General features: G+C 39.1%; 1 protein-coding gene and 1 non-coding gene across 3 annotated transcripts in view; one reads left to right on the top strand and one right to left on the bottom strand.

Annotated features, from left to right (window-relative positions):
* Positions 1–25,603, top strand: part of CERS6 (ceramide synthase 6) — a 326,067-nt gene that overhangs the window by 152,042 nt on the left and 148,422 nt on the right. The window lies entirely within an intron of this gene.
* On the bottom strand, positions 3,369–3,475 carry LOC112439117 (U6 spliceosomal RNA). The gene has a single exon (XR_003027423.1). It is a non-coding gene; the product is annotated as a U6 spliceosomal RNA (small nuclear RNA).

The following is a 25,603-nucleotide window of genomic DNA, read 5'->3' on the forward strand; positions in this document are numbered from 1 at the left end:
CCCTGTGTAGTGAGCCTGTAACAATGATCTTTCATTCCATGGAAGGAGAAACAGAAGCTCAGAGTTCCTGATTTCTTTATTACTCAGTTGCTGCTCCTTGGGTTTGCCCTTTAAATGTCAGGTGATGTTTGTAGCACCATGATATTTTTGCTGAGTATCTTGTCATTTTGTAAAAAGAGAAGTGGTATGTGCCCCAAGGCCTCATTGGTGATGGGAAGAAATGGGACTCTCCTTTCATATTTGAACATTTCCCTTTCCAGCAGCCCCATGGAATAACCCTGAGTGACTTAGATGGCTACTTGTGCAGTGAGGGAGGTAAGTGAGGGATCTGAAAGAGCTGCTAGGCAACCCAATGAATACTTGCAGCCTTTATGGGAAATAACTACAGAGAATGACTATCAATAGGTATGTAGGTAGATGAACATCTGGGCATTGATTCTGAAACAATTGAAAAATCAAAGGATGATTTAGCTTAATAATGCCTTGATTTTACAAAAGATTTTAATGTTCATGATTAAACTGGCCGTACCAGATTTCACCGAAGCCCATTTATTGTGCATTGGCTGTAGCCTTCCCAGCAGGCATTCCAGTGCTCTTTTAACATCTTTCAGATGCGGCTACAGGTGTAGCTCAGCCTCCTGGAAGGTCCTGTTCTCTCACAGCTGCCAGTGGGAGACCTGCTTGTAATTATAGCTTCCATGATGCAATGTCTTTAAAACCTAAAACTATGCTACAGTTGTTGGCCTAATGCCTGAAGAAATATGGCTATTAGGAGCTTGAAGAGTCTGCTGAGGAGCCCCTTGGTCCTAAAGCAAGGTTTGTGTAAGAAATGGAGTTAGGCAGTTGAGCATAGTTTGTGGGCTGATTATGTTCTCTCTAGTCCGTAGTCTATATCCAAGTCTGTCTCTAGCTCTGAATCTCCACATCTTATTGACCTAGAGCCTGAGATCAGTAGTGAAACAATAAAAATTTTTGGTTTACTTCTGCAGTGGAATTATGGAGAACTGTTATTAGATATGATTTGATATTAAAATGAAAACGTGTTAGAAGGAAAAATGTGTTTGAGGGAGTCATTCTCAATCTGTCAGAGAAGACAAAACAAAGATTTAAATGTTTTTACATTCCTTGGAGCCATCCTTAATTAAGATATACTTGATTTTAGTCCTTTTCCCTTAACCCTATTTCCTGGCTGACTTGAAAATTATAAGCAATTTCCACTGTAGGTTTTAGCTACTTGAAAGGTTATGCTTTTCAAAAACTCAACTTTTGCAAGGGTATAATTCTACATTGCCACAGGAAAGTGTGTTCAAAAATATTTGTAGGGTAGGGTATGTGTGTGACAGAGACAGATTGAAGTTGAGCAGTTGTATACGTGTGTGTGTGTTTAAAGTGTGTGTAGGTCAGGGGTTGGTAAACTAGGGTCAGTCAATCAAATCTGGCCTGCTGCCAGTTTTTGTATGACTTGTGAAATAAGAAGGGTGATGTGGTTTGGATCTATGTCCCCACCCAAATCTCATGTTGAAATGTAATTCTCAATGCTGGAAGTGGGGCCTGGGGAGGTGACCGAATCCTGGGGACAGTTTCTCATGGTTTAACATCATCCCTCCTTGGTACTGTCATTGCTACAGTGAGTTCTCATGAGATCTGGTTGTTTAAAAGTATGTGGCACCTCCCCTCTCTCTCTCTTGCTCCTGCTTTGGCCATGTAAGATGTGCCTGCTTCCCCTTTGCCTTCTGCCATGATAGTAAGTTTTTTGAGGTCTCCCCAAAAGTAGCAGCCACTGTGCTTCCTGTACAGCCTGTAGAACCATGAGTCAATTAAACCTCTTTTCTTTATAAATTACTCAATCTCAGGTATTTCTTTAGAGCCATGTGAGAATGGACTAATGCAGAAAATTGGTACTGAGAGTGGGGTATTGATATAAAAAATACCTGAAAATGTGGAAGCAGCTTTGGAATTGGGTAATGGGCTTCTCAGAAGAAGCCCTCCAGACTGTTCCAATGTCTGCCCATTACCCAGTTCAACAAGTCACAGGAAGATGAGGAAAGTTTGGAACTTCCTAGAGATTTGTTGAATGGTTGTGATCCAAATGCTGATAGTGATATGGACAGAGATGGCCAAACTGATGAAGTCTCAGACGGATATGAGGAACTTATTGGGAACTGGAGCAAAGGTCACTTTTGTTATTCTTTAGCAAAGAACTTTGAGGCATTGTGATGCTGCTAGGCATCTGTGGAACTTTGAACTTGAGAGTGATGGTTTAGGGTATGTGGTGGAAGAAATTTCTAAGCAGCAAAGCATTCAAGATGTAGCCTGGCTGCTTCTAACATCCTGTGCTCATATGTGTGAGCAAAGAAATGATATCCAATAGGAACTTACGTAATATTTAAAAGGGAAGCAGAGCATAAAAGTTTGGAAAATTTGCAGCCTGGCCATGTGGTAGAAAAGAAAAGCCCATATTCAGGGGAGGGATTCAAGCAGGCTGCAGAAATTTGCATAGATAAAGAGAAGCCAAGTGCTAACAGCCAAGACCATGGGGAGAAGGCCTCAGAGGCATTCATGGCACCCCCTCCCATCACAGACCAAGAGTCCTAGGAGTGGAAGAATGGTTTCCTGGGCTAGGCCCAGGACCCTGCTTCCCTGCCTTGGGACACTGCTCCCTACATCCCAGCTGCTCCAGCCATGGCTCAAAGGGGCCCAGGTACAGCTTGAGATGTTGCTTCAGGGCTGCCAGTCATAAGCCTTGGTAGCTTCCTCTTGGTGTTAAGCCTGCAGGTGCACAGAGTGTAAGAGTTAAGGCTTGGGGGCCTCCACCTAGATTTCAGAGGATGTATAGAAAAGCCTGGATGTCCAGGCAGAAGCCTGCGCAGGGACAGAGCCCTCATGGAGAACCTGTACTAGGGCAGTGCAGAGGGGAAATGTGGGGTTAGAGCCCCCACACAGAGTCCCCACTGGGGCACTGCCTAGCATTACTGTGAGAAGAGGGCCACTGTCCTCCAGACCCCAAAATGGTAGATCCACCAGCAGCTTGGACCCTGCACCTGGAAAAGCTGCAGTGCTCATTGCCAGCCCTGGAGAGCAACTATGGGGACTGAGCCCTGCAAAGCCACAGGGGTGGAGCTGCCCAAGGAAGGCCTGGGGAACCAACTTCTTACACCAGTGTGCCCTGGATGTGAGACATGGAGTCAAAGGAGATTATTTTGGAGCTTTAAGATTTAATGACTGCCCTCCTGGGTTTCAGACTTGTATAGGGCCTGTATCCCCTTTCTTTTGGCTAATCTCTCCCTTTTGGAATGGAAGTATTTACCCAATGCCTGTACCACCATTGTATCTTGGAAGTAACTAACTTGTTTTTGTTGTTGTTGGTTTTAAATATGGAATGGTTCAAGAGTTTGTGTCTCATCCTTGTGCAGGGGCCATGCTAATGTTCTCTGGATCCTTCCTGTTTTAGTATATTTGCTGCCAAAGTGAGCACACTAAGTTGTTTTTTATTTTACAGGCTCATAGGGAGAAGGAATTAGCCTTGTCTCAGTTGAGACTTCATACTGTGGTCTTGAGTTAATGATGGAATGAATTAAGACTGGGGGACTGTTGGGAAGGTATGATTTTATTTTGAAATGTGAGAAGAACATGAGATTTGGAAGGGGCCAGGGGCAGGTTGATATGGTTTGGATCTCTGTACCCACCCAAATCTCATACTGATATGTAATCCCCATGCTGGAGGTGGGACCTGGTGGAAGGTGATTAGAAAATCATGGGGTTGGTTTCTCTTGGTTTAACATCATCTGCCTTGGTACTGTCATTGCAATAGTGAGTTCTCATGAGATCTGGTTGTTTAAAAGTGTGTGGCACCTTCCCCCTCTCTCTCTTGCTCCTGCTCTGGCCATGTAAGATGTGCCTGCATCCCCTTTGCCTTCTGGCATGATTGTAAGTTTCCTGAGGCCTCTCCAGAAGCAGATGCTGCTGTGGTTCCTGTATAGCCTGTAGAACCATGAGCCAATTAAACCTCTTTTCTTTATAAATTACCCAGTCTCAGTCATTTCTTTATAGCAATGCAAGAATGGACTATTACAATGGGTTTTTACATTTTTAAATGGTTATATTTTACATTTTTAAATGGTTTTTACATTTTTAAATGGTTATATAAACACTTACGTAATATCCTTAGTTTTTCTTCTTGGTGCACAAATCCTAAAATATTTACTAACTGGCCTTCTAGAAAAAATTTACTAACCCTTGGTCTAGGGAATAATGTTGCAACATCTTTCCTTATTTTGATTATAAGAGATAATTCATTACTTTTTTAAAAAACTCTTTTAAGTTACTCTTCCCAGTAATCAAAACTAGTATATCTTTTTTTTGTTTGTTTATTTGTTTGAGACGGAGTCTTGCTCTGTTGCCAGGCTGGAGTGCAGTGGCATGATCTCAGCTCACTGCAACCTCCAACTCCCTGGTTCAAGCGATTCTCCTGCCTCAGCCTCCCAAGTAGCTGGGATTACAGACACATGCCACTATGCCCAGCTAATTTTTGTATTTTTAGTAGAGACGGGGTTTCACCATGTTGGCCAGGATGATCTCGATCTCCTGATCTTGTGATCCGCCTGCCTCGGCCTTCCAAAGTGCTGGGATTACAGGCGTGAGCCACTGCGCCAGGCCAAAACTAGTATATCTTAATAGAAATGTCTTATGTTTTTGCAGTCTTTTCAGGGGTTAATAAAGAAAGTATAAAAGATTTGCTGCAAAATTTTAAATCAATCAGTAGTCATTACAATATATTTTGGAAGCATACAAAGAGAAGAGAATTACAAAATACCCTCCCCATATGAAGGAGTTGGCTCTGGGCTCACATGGAATGGAACATTACCTCAGTGTTTGCTTCTATCATGAAATATCTTGAGTATCAGTTATCTGTTCTTTAATGTATGTTCCATCCTTCTGAATGCATCAGAGAGAGAACCTCAGTTGTGAGCTGAGTTCCCTGTGGAGCAAACAGAGCAACTGTGGACAGGCCATATGCTTTCACTCCCTTGTACTCCCAGTCCCAGGCAACCACCACTAATCTATTTTCTGTCGCAATAGGTTTGCCTTTTCAGAACATTTCATATAAGTGGAATCACCCAATATGTGGTATTTGTGGCTAACTTCTTCCACTTGGCATAATGTTTTTGAGTTTCATACAGCTCAGAGAATATATGAGTACTTCATTTGAATGGATATACCTCACTTTGTTTATCCATTCACCATTGAGTGGGTATTTTTGATTGTCTTTGCTTTTTGGCTACTATGAGTAATGCTGCTGTGAACATTCAGATAGAAGCCTTTGCCTGGACATGTCTTCATTTCTCTTGGGCAGCTACCTAAAAGAGAAATTGCTTACTGAGTCATATGATAAATTCACATTTAGAGATATGAAATATGAACATGAATATCTAAGAAATTATCAAATTTTCTAAGATGCACCATTTCATCTTCCCACCAGCAGTGTATTGGGGTTCCAGTTTCACTGCATCCTCAAAAACATTGCTATTATCTCTTCAATTATAGCCATTCTAGTGGGGTGTGAAGTGATATCTCATTATAGATTTAATTTTTATTTCCCTTTTGAATAATGATGTTGCATTATCATTTGATTATTGGTAATTTATGTATTGGTAGATATCTGTTTAGATCTTTTGCACATTTTAAAGTTGTGTTTATTTTTGTACTGTTGAGTTTTAAGAGTTCTTTATACAATCCTTTGTGGGTTTAATGACTTGCAAACATTTTCCCCTAGTCTATGGCTTGCCTTTTATTTATGGTATCTTTTGAAGGGCAATGCATTTTGAAACATGAGTTATGAATTCATAACATAGAAGAGATTTCCAATATTTTTTTCTCATGTAGATTATTTTATTCCAAAGCTGAGATTTGTAGGAGTTTGTGGAACTCCTCCAATGAGTCAGTGTCAGGGTTGGTCACCTCTTTAGGTAGTTTGAATATTTTGGATACCCACACAATGCTAGAGCTCTAGGCAGTGCCAGGTTTACCTGCTGCCTGTATCTTTTTACTTCATTTTCCATTTAGGGTGCATCTGTCAAAGGTAACTTCAAGGGCATCAGTAGGGAGAGGTTATCATGGATGGTTGGTTCTATCTCAAGCCTAGCCTGGAAATTTCTTACTGATTGCCTCCCCACCTACCCACTGCAGTCTTAAACTCTTGGGCTCAAGGGATCCTCCCGCTTCAGCCTCCCAAGTAGCTGGGACTGTGAGTAGTCACCACCCCTGGCCTCCCTTCTTTTATAAGTTTTCAAACTTTAAAAAAATCTTATGATGAAATCTTTGACAGTGGGATGGATTACATTTCCTTTTTGTTGTTTCTCAAAGTATGAACATTGATTTGCCTTTATTGTGCTTTTTACTAGAAGAGGAAAGATAAATATAAGAATATAGTTCATTCTTGATAAATGTTTCATAATGTCAAGAATCTTTTCGCTCCAAGTCCTTTTTAGGTTCAGAACAATACCAGAAAGGGCCTGGTCACCCTCAGCTCCTATGTCCATGAGCTCTTCCTCCACTGCCATGGAGTGGGGACCTTCATACCTTTAATGACAGTCCCCTGTTGAGAGCCACTGAAGCCTTGCCCATTTTTCCCTGCTCTGTGTTACCCTAAAGTCTTGAGAGGATTTGGACATTGGGAAAACTACTTAGCTCTCAGGAACTTTCTTTGAGGTTTGTATTCTGCCTTGTTCTCTTTGGCCTCTCTACTCAACCACTCTTTCCTTGCCGCTTACCCAGAGAAGGGGTGAGAAGGGACACCGTCTCTGTTTTAACAGGGCTTAACAGGTTTGATGTGGAAAGACTGAGTTCTCCAGGCATTTTTTTCCCAGTGACACTAGGGCAGGTTGACCTTGAAAATAGAGGTAACTCCAAATATTGTCACAAGCTGGGAGTGAAGACAAAAGATGTGACTGTTTTTTTTTTTTTTTTTTTTTTTGAGATGACATCTTGCTATGTTGCCCAGGCTGGAGTGCAGTGGCGCGACCTCGGCTCACTGCAAGCTCCGCCTCCCGGGTTCACGCCATTCTCCTGCCTCAGCCTCCTGAGTAGCTGGGACTACAGGCGCCCGCTACCACGCCCGGCTAATTTTTTTGTATTTTTAGTAGAGACGGGGTTTCACCGTGTTAGCCGGGATGGTCTCGATCTCCTGACCTCGTGATCCGCCCGCCTCGGCCTCCCAAAGTGCTGGGATTACAGGCGTGAGCCACCGCGCCCGGCCCTGATTTTTTTTAGAATAGGTAAGGCTTCCTTAGATTTACAGCTGTTGCCCATCCCTCGGGAAGCAGCTTTGGAGATTAGCTTGTCAGCCCCTTGAGGGAAGGACTTTGACTTAATTCATATCTGTATTCCCAGCACCTAGTAGTATGTCTTGGTATTTACTAAATCCTCGGTATATCTTAATGAATGGCCATCCAGTTGTTAGCATAATAACAAATAGAATTTATTTGATTTGATTTCATTTTTATTTGGTAGATATTTTCCAAACGGAGAACTGAGCAAAAGTTCATTAGATTATTATTTAATAATTTAATGCAAGAGTGAATTTTCCCTATGAAAATTCTATGCTTCAGGAAAGCAGACTTTCATTCTATATGGAATATAGTTTAGAGTGTAAGAAGAGTAGACCATCCCACCCATCTCTGCCACATACTATAGTTATACTGTTAAAGAGTTTAAAGCACAGATTGTGAACTGGTAGCCCCAAGTTGAATCTAGCCTGCACGATTTGGCCTGTGTGATTTTTATTTTTTATTTATTTATTTTTTGAGACAGAGTCTTGCCCTGCCGCCTAGGCTGGAGTGCAGTGGTGCAATCCCGGCTCACTGCAACCTCCGCCTCCCAGATTCAAGCAATTCTCATGCCTCAGCCTCCAGAGTAACTGGAACTACAGGCACACACCACCATACCTGGCTAATTTTTTGTATTTTTAGTAGAGACGAGGTTTCACCATGTTGGCCAGGCTGGTCTCGAACTCCTGACCTCAGGTGATATGCCCACCTCAGCCTCTCAAAGTACTGGGATTACAGACATGAGCCAGTGTGCCTGGCCTGATTTTTATTTTTAATAGGATTAATCACCAGCATCTAAAAAGTCTGATGTCTTATAAAACATCAGATTTTCAGCTTTCTATGAAAAAATGGGGAAAATCTGACAACACTTGAGTTTGCATTCTTTCTTGACATTTGACCAGCCCTTATTTCAGTGGGGTATTGAAATAGCCACATTCCCCAGCATTATCAGCCTAGAAACTGTGTGCCAATAACCATTCATCTCAGTACTCTGAGAGCCAAGTTTAACCAGCTCCTCAATTGCCTTAACCTGCCTAGACCCTGTAGAGATTTAAGTTTGCAACTTTTGTTTAGAGACTCAGTTTAAAGGTCTTACATGATGACCTTGAAGGTTAGATTATTTAATTTTGTGGCTATAAAATACCAGAATACAAAAAGATTTTAAAACCCATGAATAAACATACTTACTTTGTTCATCTGTACATCTTCATTGGTCGATTTATCCGTGTATCATGTCTTATTTATAACACCACATTGCCATGGAAATTCACTGCTGTACTTTCCACTTTCCAGCCCTACTAAATTTTACACTTAACATTTTCAGAGATGCTTGTACAAAGTACAGATTTAGTTAGTAGCAATCTCAAGTGGTTTTATAATATTAAACATTAAATAACTTTAAAAATGCAAACAAGGGAAAAGTAAGAAGTCAGCCAAATCCTGACACATAAATTTAACAAAAAAGCAACACAGAGTCTCTCATTTACATGACCTACTGCTTAACCACTTTGTAAGAATGAAGCCCTCCTTCATTCTATGCTTGTGTCTTCTTCAAATCTAATAGGAGATGTCTGTCCTAGAGTCATATTGTAGTTGGTAGTTTGTCTAGCCATTGGCACTGGCCCATACTCATGAAACTTGAAGTCATTTATTGGGTGCACGTCATAAGCCAGCTATATAAAAATAGTAATGATAGTTAAGAGTTACGGAGCCCTTGCCATGTGTTGAATGCTGTTCTACATACTTTACAAGTATTGCCTCATTTAATCCTCATTCTAACCCTTTGATGTAGGTGGTTTTATTTTCATTTTGCAGATGAGAAAGAGGCATAGGGAGTGCCCAGGATCAAACAGACTGTGTGAAATTGTGGAGGAAGTCTTCATGCCCAGGCTGAGTGAACATAGCTTCCTGAGAGCCAGTCCTGCGTAGAAGATTTAAGACACAGATCTTTCACTCAGAGTTGAAAATTTCCAACTGATTGTTGGTCACTTAAAGGATGACTAATAACATATGTTGTCTTAATGTTAGAACAATATCTTATGGGGATAAACACTTCTTGGGAGGTGGAGACCAGAGAAAACTGCAGGAGGATCATGAAAGGTTGAGTTGGATGAAGAAGAAAACTCAGGGTTAAGGCTTTTTTGTGTTGTTTTGTTTAATTCACATATGGTGAAACAAGAATGAGATTTATCTAGTCTCCCTAAAGAGGTTATCCCAGGCTAGGCCAGAGCAACAGTTGATTAGCTTTACCCAACTAAGAAAAGGGTGGAGGCACAGAGACATCATATGGGTTGCCTATTGCAGAGATTTTGAGTTTCAGGTTGGCTGAGAATATTAAAGCACTGGGGGATTAGGAGTGTTGGCCTCTGGATATGTAAGAATTGCTCTTTGGTGACAGTGCCTTAGGCCATCTGTCTGAACAGCACTTCTTAAGATCTCAAACTCCTCTTGTTCTTTTTCTGTATTTTGCAAGCAACCTCCTGTGTAGATTTTTCTGCAGGAGGAGTAACTCTCATTCATGTCAAAGCAAATAGTCTGGACTTTGTGACTGCTCTGTCATGATTAATCAATTGACAGCCTGGCTTACAGGTCTGGCTGTGGCACTCAGCTAATGCCAGCCTACCTCTTGAAGAAAGGTAAAGACTAGGTGTGTTGGGCTAGGGAAGAGACTGAGGGAATGGAGCAAAGGAAGTAAATGAAAGGGATATTTCCAATGCAGAACTTTGAGGTTTGATGCCTGGGATAAAGGGGGTTGAAGGCGAAGGAAGACTCAAGGACCTGGGACATTGAGTGGATAATAGTGTCCTTGACAGAGATGGAAGGAAGAAACAGTGGATTCCTGGGAGAAAGATAATATGTTTTGTTTGTTTTTGGATTTCGAGCCTCAGGTGCCGACGTTTGGGTGTCCAAATGACATTGAGTGTCCAGGGATATAGAGATGGTTAAAGGCAGTGATTGCCCAGCATACAGGGAGTGGGTGAGTTCACCTAGCAGGAGCACGTGGTGTGAAAAGAAGGCTGAGGATGGAACCCCAGGTGTCACTGGCATTGACAGACCAAGGGTGGTCTGTGCACAAGGCAAGAGAAGCAGAGGGTTGGGGCAGAAAGGGAATGAGCACAGCAGCAGTGATTCAAACAAGGTGGAATGGCCAGTTGTGTCAAATATTGCAGGATCAAGATACAAGACTTAACTAATATAGGACTTGGACTCAAAATATAAGAGTTCAAGAGAACTTAACGGTCTGACTGTTTCTCCAGAAGAGACACTTAAACTTGCCCAGGATCACCCTGTGAGTTATCATAGGTGTAAACACTGTTGCTACAGTGTTTCCTGCTTGGCAACCTCATGATCTCATGTTCACCCATTGTTTCATGCTGCTCATTTTCTAAGTATAGTTTTACAGTCAATATGTAATACCATGTAATAGTGGCTAGGACCAGAAATCATGATGCTCGGTTCAAGTGGGCAGCTCAGTCTCACTGTCTTCCCATGCTCTTAGTGAAAAAAGGGCCCCTGTTATTTAGAACATGAGGTGCTGCAGTATGAATATAGCTGATGTGTGAGCAACTCACAACTCTTGCAATCAGCATGCAGCTCATATGGCATCAGCCAGTCAGCTAAGAACTTCATTGTGTGCATTGTAATGGGGTTGGGTTTTGTGAAATGGCTTATTTTCTTATGCAGGAGTGCAAGTTCACTGGCATTTATTGGAAAAATCTAAGCATTGACAGATTGTTAGGCTGATTATGGCCCCTTCACTGAGTGAGGAAGGAACAAGAGCATCTTCTCAAATAGAAAATACAAATTATTGGTCAGAAGTCTGTGCAACTACATTTGTTTTCAATTGGATGGGAGATCCTTGACATACATGGATTTAACTTTCATACATATGTGCATACAAACGTATGTGTATACACATATTTTCATAATATACATATGCATATGTGTGAACATATACACATGTATAAACATCTGTGTCTACACATACTTGTATTTTCTTTACAAACAACTTAAAACTCCAGGAGATGAGGCATGATTTTAAATGTCTGCATTGTGTGACTGGTATGTCAGGGCAATTGAAAGAGCCCAGCTGGCTTTCACAGCTGGGAGGCTGGTAGCCTGGGGCAAGTTCTCAGCCCTGCTTGCCCACTGCCTGGAAACAAACTTGGTGCTGTTGTGGGGTGCATGGTGGGAGTGACAGTGGCCTTTTGGGTTGTGTGGAAGCTGGGTGATGCCTGTAATTGCTGGCTTTCCCCCACTTCCCTGACCAACCTGCATGACACAGCAGAGGCAGCCATAATCTTCCTGGGAACATAACTCCATTGGCCTGGGAACCACACCCCCATCCCCCATAGCAGCTGCAGCAACTCCTGCCCAAGGAGAGTCAGAGCTCAGACGTGCCTAGCCTTGCCCCAACCTGATGGTCCTTCCTGGCTCACTCTAGTAGCTGAAGACAAGAGGCATATACTCTTGGGAGTTCTAGGTCCCCATCCACTGCCTGATGCTCCCTATATTACCACAGCTGATGCTCTCTTCAAAGTGCCACCTCCTGGTAGGAGGCCAATCAGCACAAAATAGTTCATTAAACAACCAAAACTTAAGGAACCTCACAGAGTCCATTTCACCCCCCCTGCCACCTCCTCTGGAGCTGGTACCCATAGCTGAGAAGTCTGCAGATGGTTCACATCACAGGACCCAGTGTAGACAACCCCCAGCACCAGCCCAGAGCCTGGTAGACCTGCTGGGTGGCTAGATCCACAAGAGAGATGACAGTTACTACAACTTGGCTCTCAGGAAGCCACATCCCTAGGAAAAGAGGGAGAGTACTACATCAAGGGAACACCTCATGGGACAAAAGAATCTGAACAGCAGCCTTGAACCCCAGACCTTCCCTCTGACATAGCCCACTCAAATGAGAAGGAACCAGAAAAACAATTCTGGAAATATGACAAAACAAGTTTCTTTAACACCCCCGAAAAATCACACCAGCTCACCAGCAATGGATCCAAACCAAGAAGAAATCCCTGATTGACCTGAAAAAGAATCCAGAAAGTCAGTAATTAAGCTAATCAAGGAGGCACCAGAGAAAGGTGAAGTCCAATTTAACGAAATAAAAAAAAAATGATAGAAGAAATGAGGGAAGAAATCTTTAGTGAAATAGACAGCATAAATAAAATACAATAAAAACTTTAGGAAATACTGGATGCACGAAAGAAATGCAAAATGCTCTGGAAAGTCTCAGCAATAGAGTCGAACAAGCAGAAAAAAGAGTGTCAGAGCTTGAAGACAGGTTTTTGAATTAACACAGTCCAACAAAGACAAAGAAAAAAGACTAAGAAAAAATGAGCAAAGCCTCCCAGAAATCTGGGATTACATTAAATGACCAAACCTAAGAATAATCGGTGTTCCTGAGGAAGAAGAGAAATCTAAAAGTTTGGAAAACATATTGGGGAGAATAATCGAGGAAAACTTCCTTGGCCTTGCTAGAGCCGTAGACATCCAAATACAAGACACACAAAGAACATCTGGGAAATTCATCACAAAAAGATCATCGCCTAGGCACACTGTCATCAGGTAGTCTAAAGTTAAGACGAGGGAAAGAATCTTAAGAGCTGTGAGGCAAAAGCACCAGGTAACCTATAAAGGAAAACCTATCAGATTTACGGCAGATTTCTCAGCAGAAATCCTACAAGCTAGAAGGGATTGGAGACCTATCTTCAGCTTCCTCAAACAAAACAATTATCAGCCGAAAGTTTTGTATCCAGTGAAACTAAGCTTCACAAATGAAGGAAAGATACAGTCTTTTTCGGTCAAACAAATCCTGAGAGAATTTGCCATTACCAAGCCAGCACTTCAGGAACTGCTAAAAGGAGCTCTAAATTTTGAAACAAATTCTGGAAACACATCAAAACAGAACCTCTTTAAAGCATAAATCTCACAGGATCTATAAAACAAAAATACAATTTAGGAAAAAAAAATAAAAATCCAAGGTATACAGGCAATAAATAGCATAATGAATGCAATAGTACCTCACATCTCAATACTAACATTGAATGTAAATGGCCTAAGTGCTCCACTTAAAAGATACGGAATGGCAGAATGGAGAATTCACCAACCAACTATTGCTGCCTTCAAGAGACTTACCTAATACATAAGGACTCACATAAACTTAAGGTAAAGGAGTGGAAAAAGACTTTCCATGCAAATGGACACCAAAAGCAAGCAGGAGTAGCTATTCTTATATTAGACAAAACAAACTTTAAAGCAACAGCAGTTAAAAAAGACAAAGAGGAACATTATATAATGATAAAAGGCCTTGTCCAACAGGAAAATGTCACAATTCTAAATATTTATGCACCTTACACTGGAGCTCCCAAATTTATAAACAGTTACTACTAGACCTAAGAAACGAGATAGATGGCAACACAGTAATAGTGGGGACTTCAGTACTTCACTGACAGCATTAGACAGGTCATCAAGACAGAAAGTCAACAAAGAAACAATGTATTTTTACTATACTCTGGAACAAATGGACTTAATAGATATTTATACAACATGCTACCCAACAACCACAGAATATGCATTTGATTCATCAGCACATGGAACCTTCTCCAAGACGGACCATATGATAGGCCACAAAAGTCTCAATAAATTTAAGAAAATTGAAATTATATCAAACATTCTCTGAGACCACAGCAGAATAAAAGTGGAAATCAACTCCAAAAGGAACCTTCAAAACCATGCAAATACATGAATATTAAATAACCTGCTCCTGAATGATCATTGGGTCAGAAATGAAATCAAGACGGAAATTTAAAAATTCTTCAAACTGAATGACAATAGTGGCTCAACCTGTCAAAACCTCTGGGATACAGCAAAGGTGGTGCTAAGAGGAAGGTTCATAGCCCTAAATGCCTACATCAAAAAGTCTGAAAGAGCACACACGGACATTCTGAGATCACACTTCAAGGAACTGGAGTAGCAAGAACAAACCAAACCCAAACCCAGCAGAAGAAAGGAAATAACCAGAATCAGAGCAGAACTAAATGAAATTGAAACAAAAAAAAAAAGCAAAAGATAAATGAAATAAAATGTTGGTTATTTGGAAAGATAAAGAAAATTAATAGATCATTAGCAAGATTAACCAAGAAAGGAAGAGAGAAAATCCAAATAAGCTCAATTAGAAATGAAACAGGAGGTATTACAACTGACACTACAGAAATACAAAAGAACATTCAAGGCTACTATAAACACCTCTACACCCGTAAACCAGAAAACCTAGAGGAGATAGATAAATTCCTGGAAAGATACAACCCTCCTAGCTTAAATCAGGAAGAATTAGACACCCTGAACAGACCAATAACAAGCAGTGAGATTCAAATGGTAATTAAAAACTTACCAACAAAAAAAAGTCCAAGACCAGATGGATTCACAGCTGAATTCTACCAGACATTCAAAGTACGATTGGTACCAATCCTATTGACTCTATTCCACAAGATAGAGAAAGAAGGAATTCTCCCTAAATCATTCTGTGAAGCCAGTGTCACCCTAATACCAAAACCAAGAAAGGACATAACCAAAAAAGAAAACTACAGACCAATATCCCTGAGGAACATACATGCAAAAATCCTTAACAAAGTACTAGCTAACCAAATCCAACAACATGTCAAAAAGATAATCCAGCATAATCAAGTGAGTTTCATACCAGGGATACAGGAGTGGTTTAACATACATCAGTCAATAAATGTGATACAACACATAAACAGAATAAAAACAAAAATCACACGATCATCTCAATAGACCCAGAAAAAGCATTTGACAAAATCCAGCATGGCTTTATGTTTAAAACCCTTAGCAAAATTGGCATTCAGCAGACATACCTGAATGTAAGAAAAGCCATCTGTGATAAACCCAGAGCCAAAATAATACTGAATGGGGAAAAGTTGAAAGCATTCCCTCTGAAAACAGGAACAAGGCAAGGATGCCCACTTTCACCACTTCTCTTCAACATAGTACTGGAATCCAAGCCAGAGCCATCAGACAAGAGAAAGAAATAAAAGGCATCCAAATCAGTCACAAGGAAGTCAAACTGTGGCTGTTTGCTGATGATATGATTATATACCTGGAAAACCCTAAAGACTCCTCCAAAAAGCTCCTAGAACTGATAAAAAATTCAGCAAAGCTTCTGGATACAAAATTAATGTACACAAGTTAGTAACTCTCGTATACACCAACAGTGACCAAGTGGAGAATCAAATGAAGAAATCAACCCCTTTTACAATAGCTGCAAAAAGAATAAAATACTTAGGAATATATCTAACCAAGAAGGTGAAAGACCTCTACAAGGAAAACTGCAAAACACTGCTGAAGTAAATCATAGATGACACAAGCAAATGGAAACACATCTCATGCTCATGGGTGGGTAGAATAAATATTGTGAAAATGACCATACTGCCAAAAGCAATCTACAAATTCAGTGCAATTTCCATCAAAATACTATCATCATTCTTCACAGAACTAGAAAAGCAATCCTAAAATTTATATGGAACCAAAAAAGAGCCTACATAGCCAAAGCAAGACTATGCAAAAGAACAAATCTGGAGGCTTCAAACTGTACTATAAGGCCATAGTCACCAAAACAGCATGGTACTGGTATAAAAATAGATACATAGACCAATGGAACAGAACAGAGAACCAGAAATAAAGCCAAATACTTACAGCCAACTTATCTTCAACAAAGGAAACAAAAACATAAAGTGGGGAAAGGACACCCTATTCAACAAATAGTGCTGGGATAATTGGGAAGCCACATGTAGGAGAATGAAACTGGATCCTCATCTCTCATCTACAAAACTCAATTCAAGATGGATGAAGGACTTAAATCTAAGACCTGAAACTTAAAAATTCCAGAAGATAACATTGGAAAAACCCTTCTAGACATTGGCTTAAGCAAGTTTTTCATGACCAAGAACCTAAAAGCAAATGCAGAAAAAACAGAGAAATGGCTGGGACTTAATTAAACTAAAGAACTTTTGCATGGCAAAAGGAAGTCAGCAGAGTAAATAGAGCACCCACAGAGTGGGAGAAAATCTTCTCAATCTATACTATATCTGACAAAGGACTAACATCCAGAATCTAAAAAGAACTCAAACAAATCAGCAAGAAAAAAAAATCAAACAATCCCATCAAAAAGTGGGTTAAGGACATTAATAGAGAATTCTCAAAAGAAGATATGAAAATGGCCAACAAACAGGAAAAAATGCTCAACATCACTAATGATCAGGGAAATGCAAATCAAAACCACAATGTGATACCACCTTATTCCTGCAAGAATCGCCATAATAAAATCAAAAAGTAATAGATGTTGAGATGGATGCAGTGAATAGGGAACACCTCTGCACAGCTAGTGGGAATGTAAACTATTATAGCCACTATGGTAAAGAACTAAAAGTAGAACCATTTGATCCAGCAATCCCATTACTGGGTATCTACCCAAGGAAAAGAAGTCATATGAAAAAGATACTTGCACACTCATGTTTATAGCTGCACAATTCACAATTGTGAAAATGTGGAACCAGCCCAAATGCCCATCAGTCAACAAAGTGGACACAGTTTATTTATCCCCTTGTTGATTGATGGGCATTTGGGCTGGTTCCACAATCCATACACACACACACACACACACATACACACACACACACACACACACACATACACATATATATTTATATATATATGATAGAATACTACTCAGCCATAAAAAGAAATGAATTAATGACATTTGCAGCAACCTGGATGAGATTGGAGACTATTATTCTAAGTGAAGTAACTCAGGAATGGAAAACCAAACATCGTATGTTCTAACTTATAAGTGGAAGCTATGCGGATGTAAAGGCATAAGAATGACACAATAGATTTTGGGGACTCAGGGAAAGGATGGGAAGGGTGTGAGGGATAAAAGACTACAAATTGGGTTCAGTGTATACTGCTTGGGTGATGGGTGCACCAAAGTCTCACAAATTACCACTAAAGAACTTACTCATGTAACCAAATAACACCTATTCCTCAAAAACCTATGAAAACAAAAAAAATTTTTTTAAAAAGAAAAAAAGTAGAATGAGCCTTCTCAGCCAACTAGGATCCATTCCTGTTCATGTTAATTTAATTTAATTTTTTCTTCTCATTGAATTCCCCTAACAACCTTAAGAATTAGGTATTTTAGTCCCCATTGTCAGATAAAGAAACTAAAGACATTTTACTCTATTGTTAATAGATATGGATTTAGTAATAAGTGATGGATTCTACCTCATCCCTGTGGAAGTTCTGTTACTCAGTCTCGTGTTTTGTTATGAGACGTGTAGTAGAGCCTGCAGCAAAAAACTGACACCAAGCAGGGTAATAGAGAAGGGGAAATTCACCTTTTTTTTTTTTTATTTTTAAGACAAGGTCTTGCTCTGTCGCCCAGGCTGGATTGCAGTGGTGTGATCACAGCTCACTGCAGCCTTGACCACCTAGGCTCAAGTGATCCACCCACCTCAGCCTCCTGAGTAGCTGGGATTACAGGCACATGTCACCAAGCCAGGCTAATTTTTGTATTTTTTGCAGAGATGGGGTCTCAGTATGTTGCCCAGGCTAGTCTTGAACTCCTGGGCTCAAGCAATCTGCCCAGCTGGGGAAATTCACTTCTTAAAATCAAATGTACATGCTTTTTGAAAACTTAAGAACTTTGGCTTTAGTTTTCTCTTTTCCTTTGCAATCACAGTATCAGTGCTGAAGAAGTGACTTTTTGTCTTCAGTCTGCTTTCAGATAAGAAAAAAATTGCATAGAGCCTTGATGTTCAAGGGACACATGACATTAGTTTGACTCTAAATAATAATAAACATTTGGCTACTTTTGCTTGAAGCACACACTAAAGAATTGTGACCTTTGCCAGTGCATGCTCCAAAGTCATATTGACTGAATTTAATTTTGGCCACAATAGATCAATATTTTATTCCCTTTTTTATCCTTACACTAGACAATTGTTAGTTGGAAAATTCTTGCTTATCTTTTTCTGATTCCCACAAATTTTGGTCATTCAAATGAGTGTAAATAGACTTTAAGCTGACAATTATAAGATTAGTGTATATTCAGGGGAATTCTAGAAGTAATGAGAGGTATTTTATAGGCAGAATTTCACCTAATAGAATGACATTGAATTTTTTGCAGATGTATTTTGAATAGATTGTAGGGACTAGGGCTGATGTTGGGAAGACTAACGGGAAGGGACAGATACCATTGGTGCTGAATTCTACCTTGCTGGGTGCTTGACAAGGGTAGTCAACTTGGAGAGAAAAGAATGGATCCCAATAAAGAACAATATGGGCTAGCTGTTAATGGAGCCTATGACCAAAGCACTAAAAAACAAAATCAAAGTTAAATCTGTGAAATAGAACATAGTGGATTTAGAACTATATATGCATACAATATCTGATACACTTCCAATGGCAATTTTAGCCCTAAAAGCATGAATACAATGGCAGGAAAACAGGAAAATTAATTATGATGCTTAGAAAAGGATGGTTGGAATGATGGTGTAAAGAACAAGTCATATGACGTTTCTAAGTATGAGAGAAGGAAAAGAAGTAGTCATTGAATACATTCTGAGTGAGCATAATTCTTGTGTACAGAATCTTTTAATAATGAAATATTTTACAGTACAGAGAAAATGTAACAAGCACAGAGACTAATACAATAAAAACCCACCCAGTAATATTTGATGCTGTTTTAGAGGATGGAAATATTACAGAATCAGCTAAAGCTCCCCATATACCCTAGAAATGTCCAATCTTTTGGCTTCCCTGGGCCACACTGAAAGAAGAAGAATTGTCTTGGGCCACACATAAAATACACTAACATAAGGATAGTCATTGAGCTAACAAAAAATCACAAAAAAATCTAATAATGTTTTAAGAACGTTTACAAATTTATGTTGGGCCGCATTCAAAGCCGTCCTGGCCTGCATGTGGCCTGCAGGCTGTGGTTTGGACCAGCTTGCTGTATACCTTCTCTGTTCTTTACTCTTCAAAAGTAATGTCTATCCTGAATTTAATGTTTATATTTTCTTGTTGTGTTTATACTACATATATGTGTGTTTATATATATGCATATATATGAGAGACATATAGCATTCCTTTGCAAATCATCAGACTTTCCATAACTGCCTAATATATTTTTTGAATCAATGATTTAATGAAGACTCTTCTACCCAAATTAAGTTCACCTTTGACTGGAGAATGAAAAGTGAATAGGTGAATGGGTTTGACTTACCTCCAACCTCAAAGACTTTGCATTGATAAGTCTGTTCCCTTTCAAACAGAAAGAGCTGAGCCTTAAGCAAATGAAGAAAACTATTTGGAGTTACAGAGTTAATTATTGATGGAGGTGGAAATAGTTTCAGGAAATGTTTGTCTTAAAGCAAGAACTCAAGTCTGCATAACCTGTCTAACGGATGAGTAACATCTTTTCTCCTAGCTATCATATTTCTTTGGACATTAGTTTCTTTAAACTAATGAAAGCTTGAAAGCTACTCTAGAAATTTAGATTTTATGTCAGAGTTTCCAAAAAGGAATCTGTCATCTCACCTTTATTTTATTGTTTAAGACATATGGGATGTTTTTCAAACTACAGTCAATTTGCTTCCTCCCCAGTTGATGAACATCTCCATTGAACTCAAGTAATAAAGTCAGTGTCTCAGTAACAGCTCGAAAAGGAGACTACTGACCTAAAAATCATGTGACAACTTTTTAACAGTGTTTACAGATGAAACCAATCAGTTAACCAAGACTTCAAGCCCATTCCTCCCTTCAGAATGTGGTGTCAGTTGAACTCATGGAAACAGTAGAATAGTGATTACCAGGGATAGGGGTGGGGGAAAGAGGGAGATGTTGGTTGAAAGATAACAAACTTGCAGTTATAAGATGAATACATTCCAGGGATCTAATATATAGCACAGTAAGGTGACCCAGGTTTAAAACTAACTAGATTATGGGAATCATTTCACCAAGTATCTGTATATGAATTATCATGTTGTACACATTCACATCATACAATTTTCTCTTTCAGTTATACCTCAGTAAAGCAGGAAAAAAAAATGCCGTGTTACAATCTTTAGAGAGAGACACTTCGGCTAAAAGCTCATGGGACGAGAAAGAATTCTGTATCTGAATCATTAACGTGCTTGAATATGTCTGATGGCTTTGTTAGACTTATTAAATGCAAAATAATTGAATATTTTGTTCCACAAATCAAAATTTCACCAATCTACCTAAACAAACAAAGGCTGAAGCTGGTGACTTTTAAGAACTTTAGATGTCAGTTTAATCTGTAAAATTTGATATTTATACACTAAAGAATACTATACTCAAAAAATAGGCAGTATATCAGGTATCTGAGTTTTTTTCTGACACTTGTGGCATAGTTACCCATTTCTAGTCTTGACTTTAAGGTCACAGGACCCCAAGATGTCGATGGAGACCTGGTGTGAAAAATGGGGACACCTGTTTTCTTTCACAAAGTTACTTGTTAAACGTAGAAAAGTTTACAATTCCATGGGTCTTCTATCTGTAGAATAAGGTCATAGATGGGCTCTTAGGGACCCTACCTAGGCTGTTAAGAACAATGTCTGCTTCAAGAAAATTTAAGAGTGCAGGATTAGATGCCTCTGATTTATGTGGACAGAAATATACTGATGTTCCTGTAAAACACCTGTAAGACCGAATCGTTGCATTCAGTGAGCTGTTTTTCTGCTAGTATACATTCATGACACCAGCTCTGAATAGGATTTTAGCTAAGTCATTTCACATTGAGTGTGTGCTTTACATTATTTAGAGAAATGAAGAGTAAACAATGTCTTATTTGCCCTCCTACCTTAGCATAGAAAAGGAACTGAAACAGAGATGGTAGCAGCAGAGTAATGGTATTTATAGTCAAAATAAGATTTTAATTTATGTGCTAAAATTTTTAATATTTAGTAGTAAAAACCATGATCTCTGGAGTCAAATTGCTTGGATTTGAATCCCAAATTCACCATGTACTTTGGCAAGTAATTTAAACTTGCCATCTTATAGTACGATGGGAATGATAGTGGCACAGTGTATCTAACCCACAGGGTTCTTACAAAATATAGGTGAGTTAATATATGTAAGACTCTTGTGATGGTATCAGGTATAAAGTAAGTACCCATGAAATGCCAGCTGTTACTGTTTTGTGAAAATAAATAGGTGACACCCCCCACCCCAAGAGAACCTACTATAAGTAAAAGGACTTCACAAAGATGACTACTTCTATCAAACTTGAATCCACAATTACTTCATGTCCAAACTTTGTGGAAGGGAATGTGTCACATATAATACGGAAACCTCATTGGAAGGTTTTTATAAATTCCATTGTACTTGACTGGAAAACTGATAAAAATGAGTGTAATATGTCTGTCTTGTAGCTTTGTTCATATCTCATGAAAGCTCTGAGTTTTGAGTGGAAAAATAGGCACTTAATCTACTTTGTTCTTAGAGGTAAAGTGATTTATGTATTTTAAAGTAACACTAGATTGAAGTCTATATTTGTTTGTAAATATATTCTGCTCATTTGTCCAACTGTATAATTTCACTTCATTTGTAATAATTTGTAAGATACAGCGCAGTGATTTATATTGTGTTAAATTTTGTGAAAGAAAAATTTTAATGTCATAGGTATAAGCCATACTTCACCTCTCTTCATGGATTTGATAATAAATTAGTTAATCTTTTTATTTAGATGATGGAAAAGCTGAAATGAGAATGTCTCAATTAATAAAACCAATTTCAGAATCAGAAGAACCATATACTGATTTTTTGGTGCTCTAGCAATGTATCTTAGTTTTATACACAATAACAGTTTTTTCATTAGCTATACCATTCCAGAGTTGACTATTTTTTATTCCAAATTTCTATCAGATTGATTGATCATGTTAGAAGTTGGATTGGCAATATATGTCATCTCTCTCCCCTTTTTTGTTCATACTTGCACAGTTCCTGGAAGTAGTTGATAAATTATTCGATCTATTGTGGTGTAAATATACTTAAAAGTCAGTAAATAAAAGGAGCACTCGTACTCTTAATAAAAATTTGGATGTCAGTTTAGGAACTATTCTTTGCAAGCCACTGTTTGTGGTCAGAAATGCAAAGATAAATAAAACTCAGTCTTACTCTACTTGGAACTCACAAGCAATTCAAAGGCTTGTGGCTGTAATCAAAGAGGAGAGGAGGTAAAGAACAAGTCAGAATTACAGTGTTTTCCATGTTGCAGCATCCAGAAAAGGTGGCTTTATGGAACAACTAGAATTTGACATAAATCCTGAAGGAGCCACAGTGGCTCAGCAGGTAGAGAGAGGTGAGTGAGTAGGACAGAGAAAAACCCTCTGGGTAATAATTGTTAATAAGCTTAATATTGTTTTAGCTACCCTGGTATTGAAAAGAAGCGTCTTTTCAGTGCTCTTCTATCCCCAGATTTGCAAGCAGTCAGTTTTCATTCATCAGGGTAGAGACAGTTCTCAATTATGCAGCATCCACTAATATCCACCAGGTTAGAAACATCATTTTAGCTGAATACATTGTCTTCCATTTTTAGGTATAAAATCAGGAAGAAGTAGCATAGCTTAATGGTTAAGAGTTTGGATGCTGGAACCAAACAGCCTAATTTCCAATCCCGACTTTCTCTCTTACTAGCTGTGTGGCCTTCAGCAAGTAACTAAACCCACTCTGTGCTCATTTCCTCATCAGGGGAAAAAAAAATAAAGATGTTGATAATAATGCCTACCTTGTTGTGTGGAACAGTTTCATTAAATGACTTCCTATTTGTAAAGTGCTTAGAAGAACTCAGGGGATAGAGGAAGTACTACATAAAAGTTGTAAATCAAATGGCCCTCGTATGCCTGCCCTGGTCTCCCTAGAACATGTGCTGAGTCGTGCGGGGTGGTGGCTGCTCTGGATGATTCCCCTGCTTCTGCTGCCTCTGTAGTTTACAATCCCTTGCCTTTTGGGTGACACCTGGCAACAAGACCTGAGACCTCAATGCTCTGATTTCCTGCTTCAAATGCACATTTTAGTAGCCTTGATTTTAACAAAGAGCCCTGTTCAACCTTGTTGTGTAAGGACAATAAACCAGATTTAGTGGGTGGTAGTTTTTACTAGCTTCCTATTCTAATTTTCAGGTTTGAAAGATATAAAAGCCTTCCATATCCAAGCAAATGTAGTGGAACACATTGACGTCTCTAGGCAAAGCAGGGTGCTCTAATTCTGTAGAATTTGAGAGAGGGCTTTAGAGTCACTGCTAGGTTTGTGTCCCAGTTTTTCCACTTACCAGGCGTCTGGCTTTGGACAGGCTAATCCCTAGGCTTCTTTTTCCAATACTGGTCTTACAAAGTTGCTTCCTTATATGGAGTCTTTCTGGGAATTGGTGGTCCTTCTGAGCATCCTCCACAGATCGTTTAGGATTCAACTTCTGGTTCCACTAGCTAAGCTAACATTCCTCCCCTCCTGCAGCTTTCCAGGCCCTGAAACAGGGTGGTTGTCTTCACTCCAGTTTTGTGTCCCTGGGAGTTTATGCTTTACTGAACAAAATCCCTCTTTTGCCCGTTTAGTGGTACTTTCATAAAGACACAGAGGTAAATTTAGTGTTTAATCTACCTTGTTTAACCAAGAGTAATCTTTAAGTGTTTAAAGAAATAGTCTTAGTCTATTTCTGTTATCAAAAGAAGTCTTTTGAAATTTTCCCATAAGAATGAATTTAATGCTTCCTTTCCTCATTTTCATTAATCTAAGAATTCATCCCTTGATTATTATTGCTAAATATTTTGTATTAAATTATCCCTTAAAAACAAGAGCATTTAATTTGGCAATGAAATTTAGGGCAATGATTTATGTTGCTAACCATAGTCTTTTTATGCTAGAATTATACTTTTTGAAATATTATTTTTTGTTTGTATATTGGTGGGTCAGAATAGGCTGAAGTAATTTTTTCATAAAGGTTAATGAATAATGTATTTTTAGAGCCTCTGAATATATGAGAATACCTTTCATATATTCCTCTGCAAATGAGAGGAAGTTTGCCTGGCAGAAGCTTTCTTTGATTGAGTCTTCCCTTTCTTTTGGCACTTAATAATACAGCAGAGAACTGTAAGACCAACTGGGTATTTGTTCTTTTGATGGTGATTTGTTTTCATTTGATTTATGTGTGTTGACTTGTTGTTTTTATGCTTGAACACTGAAGTTTTTTTTTTATTTTAAACCTAGGATTCAACATTTTTGTCAGAACATCGCTTTGAATTGATATTGTTTGGAATGCAATTTAGTTGTCTTTTTTTTCAGTTCACATTTTTTTTAGTCTTTTTGTCTTTGATTATTCTATTTTAGTTCTTGTATTTCCTCAGAAACAACTATAATTAGATTTGTTTTCTAGTCTTCCAGATCTAGGATCTTTTTTCATCTTTGGTTCATTTCTCTGGCCTTATGGGGGTGTTTACCCTCTATGTAAATGACTTAATTTTATACTGTATGTATCTATGTTCCTCCCCTCCAGTGGATATTAATGGTGCACTTCATTTTTCAGACTCTGTGCAATGCTCCTTTATTCCACCTATAATCTCTTTATCTTACCCAGCAGTCTTTTATTGACTTACAACTTTCTGTTTTGTTTCAAGGGGTCATATCTTCTTGTATTATATTGGCAATGCCTAAAACTTTCCTAAAAATTACTAATGATTCCTCTAGGAAGTCATTTTTAGGAGACTGTTCTTCCTTTGAATGTTTAACATGCCCTTTTCTTTCCACATTTATTACTACTTAGTAGACCCATGCTGACACTGAGCTGTTATTTTCCTTCCCGAATTTAGAGATATTCATCTAGACCTGCTAACAGAGGGGATGTGCGGATTGCCCTCAGCCCCACTCTCTCTCCTCCTGTTTGTTAGTAAAAGTCCTCTTTTACATCTCTGACCTTGAAGAAGGTTGATGTCTATAGACTTCGCCCCATTTTCAGTGAAAGTTTCATATAAAGCAGCTATCTCCAATAGCCTTGTTCTTTGTTGCTTTATATGTGGATTGTGTAAGAACGCCAACCTCCAGAATGCAGTACCTTCATAGGTCATCTTGTCCCTAAATCTGCCTTTCTGTCACTGAAACTGCCAGATTTCACAGTGCATCTCCTTCTTCCCAGTTGGCTTTTGAAAGTAGCCATCACTAAGATATGGGGTGGGAGATTC

Source organism: Pan paniscus, chromosome 13, assembly GCF_029289425.2.
Source record: "Pan paniscus chromosome 13, NHGRI_mPanPan1-v2.0_pri, whole genome shotgun sequence".
NCBI lineage: Eukaryota > Metazoa > Chordata > Mammalia > Primates > Hominidae > Pan > Pan paniscus.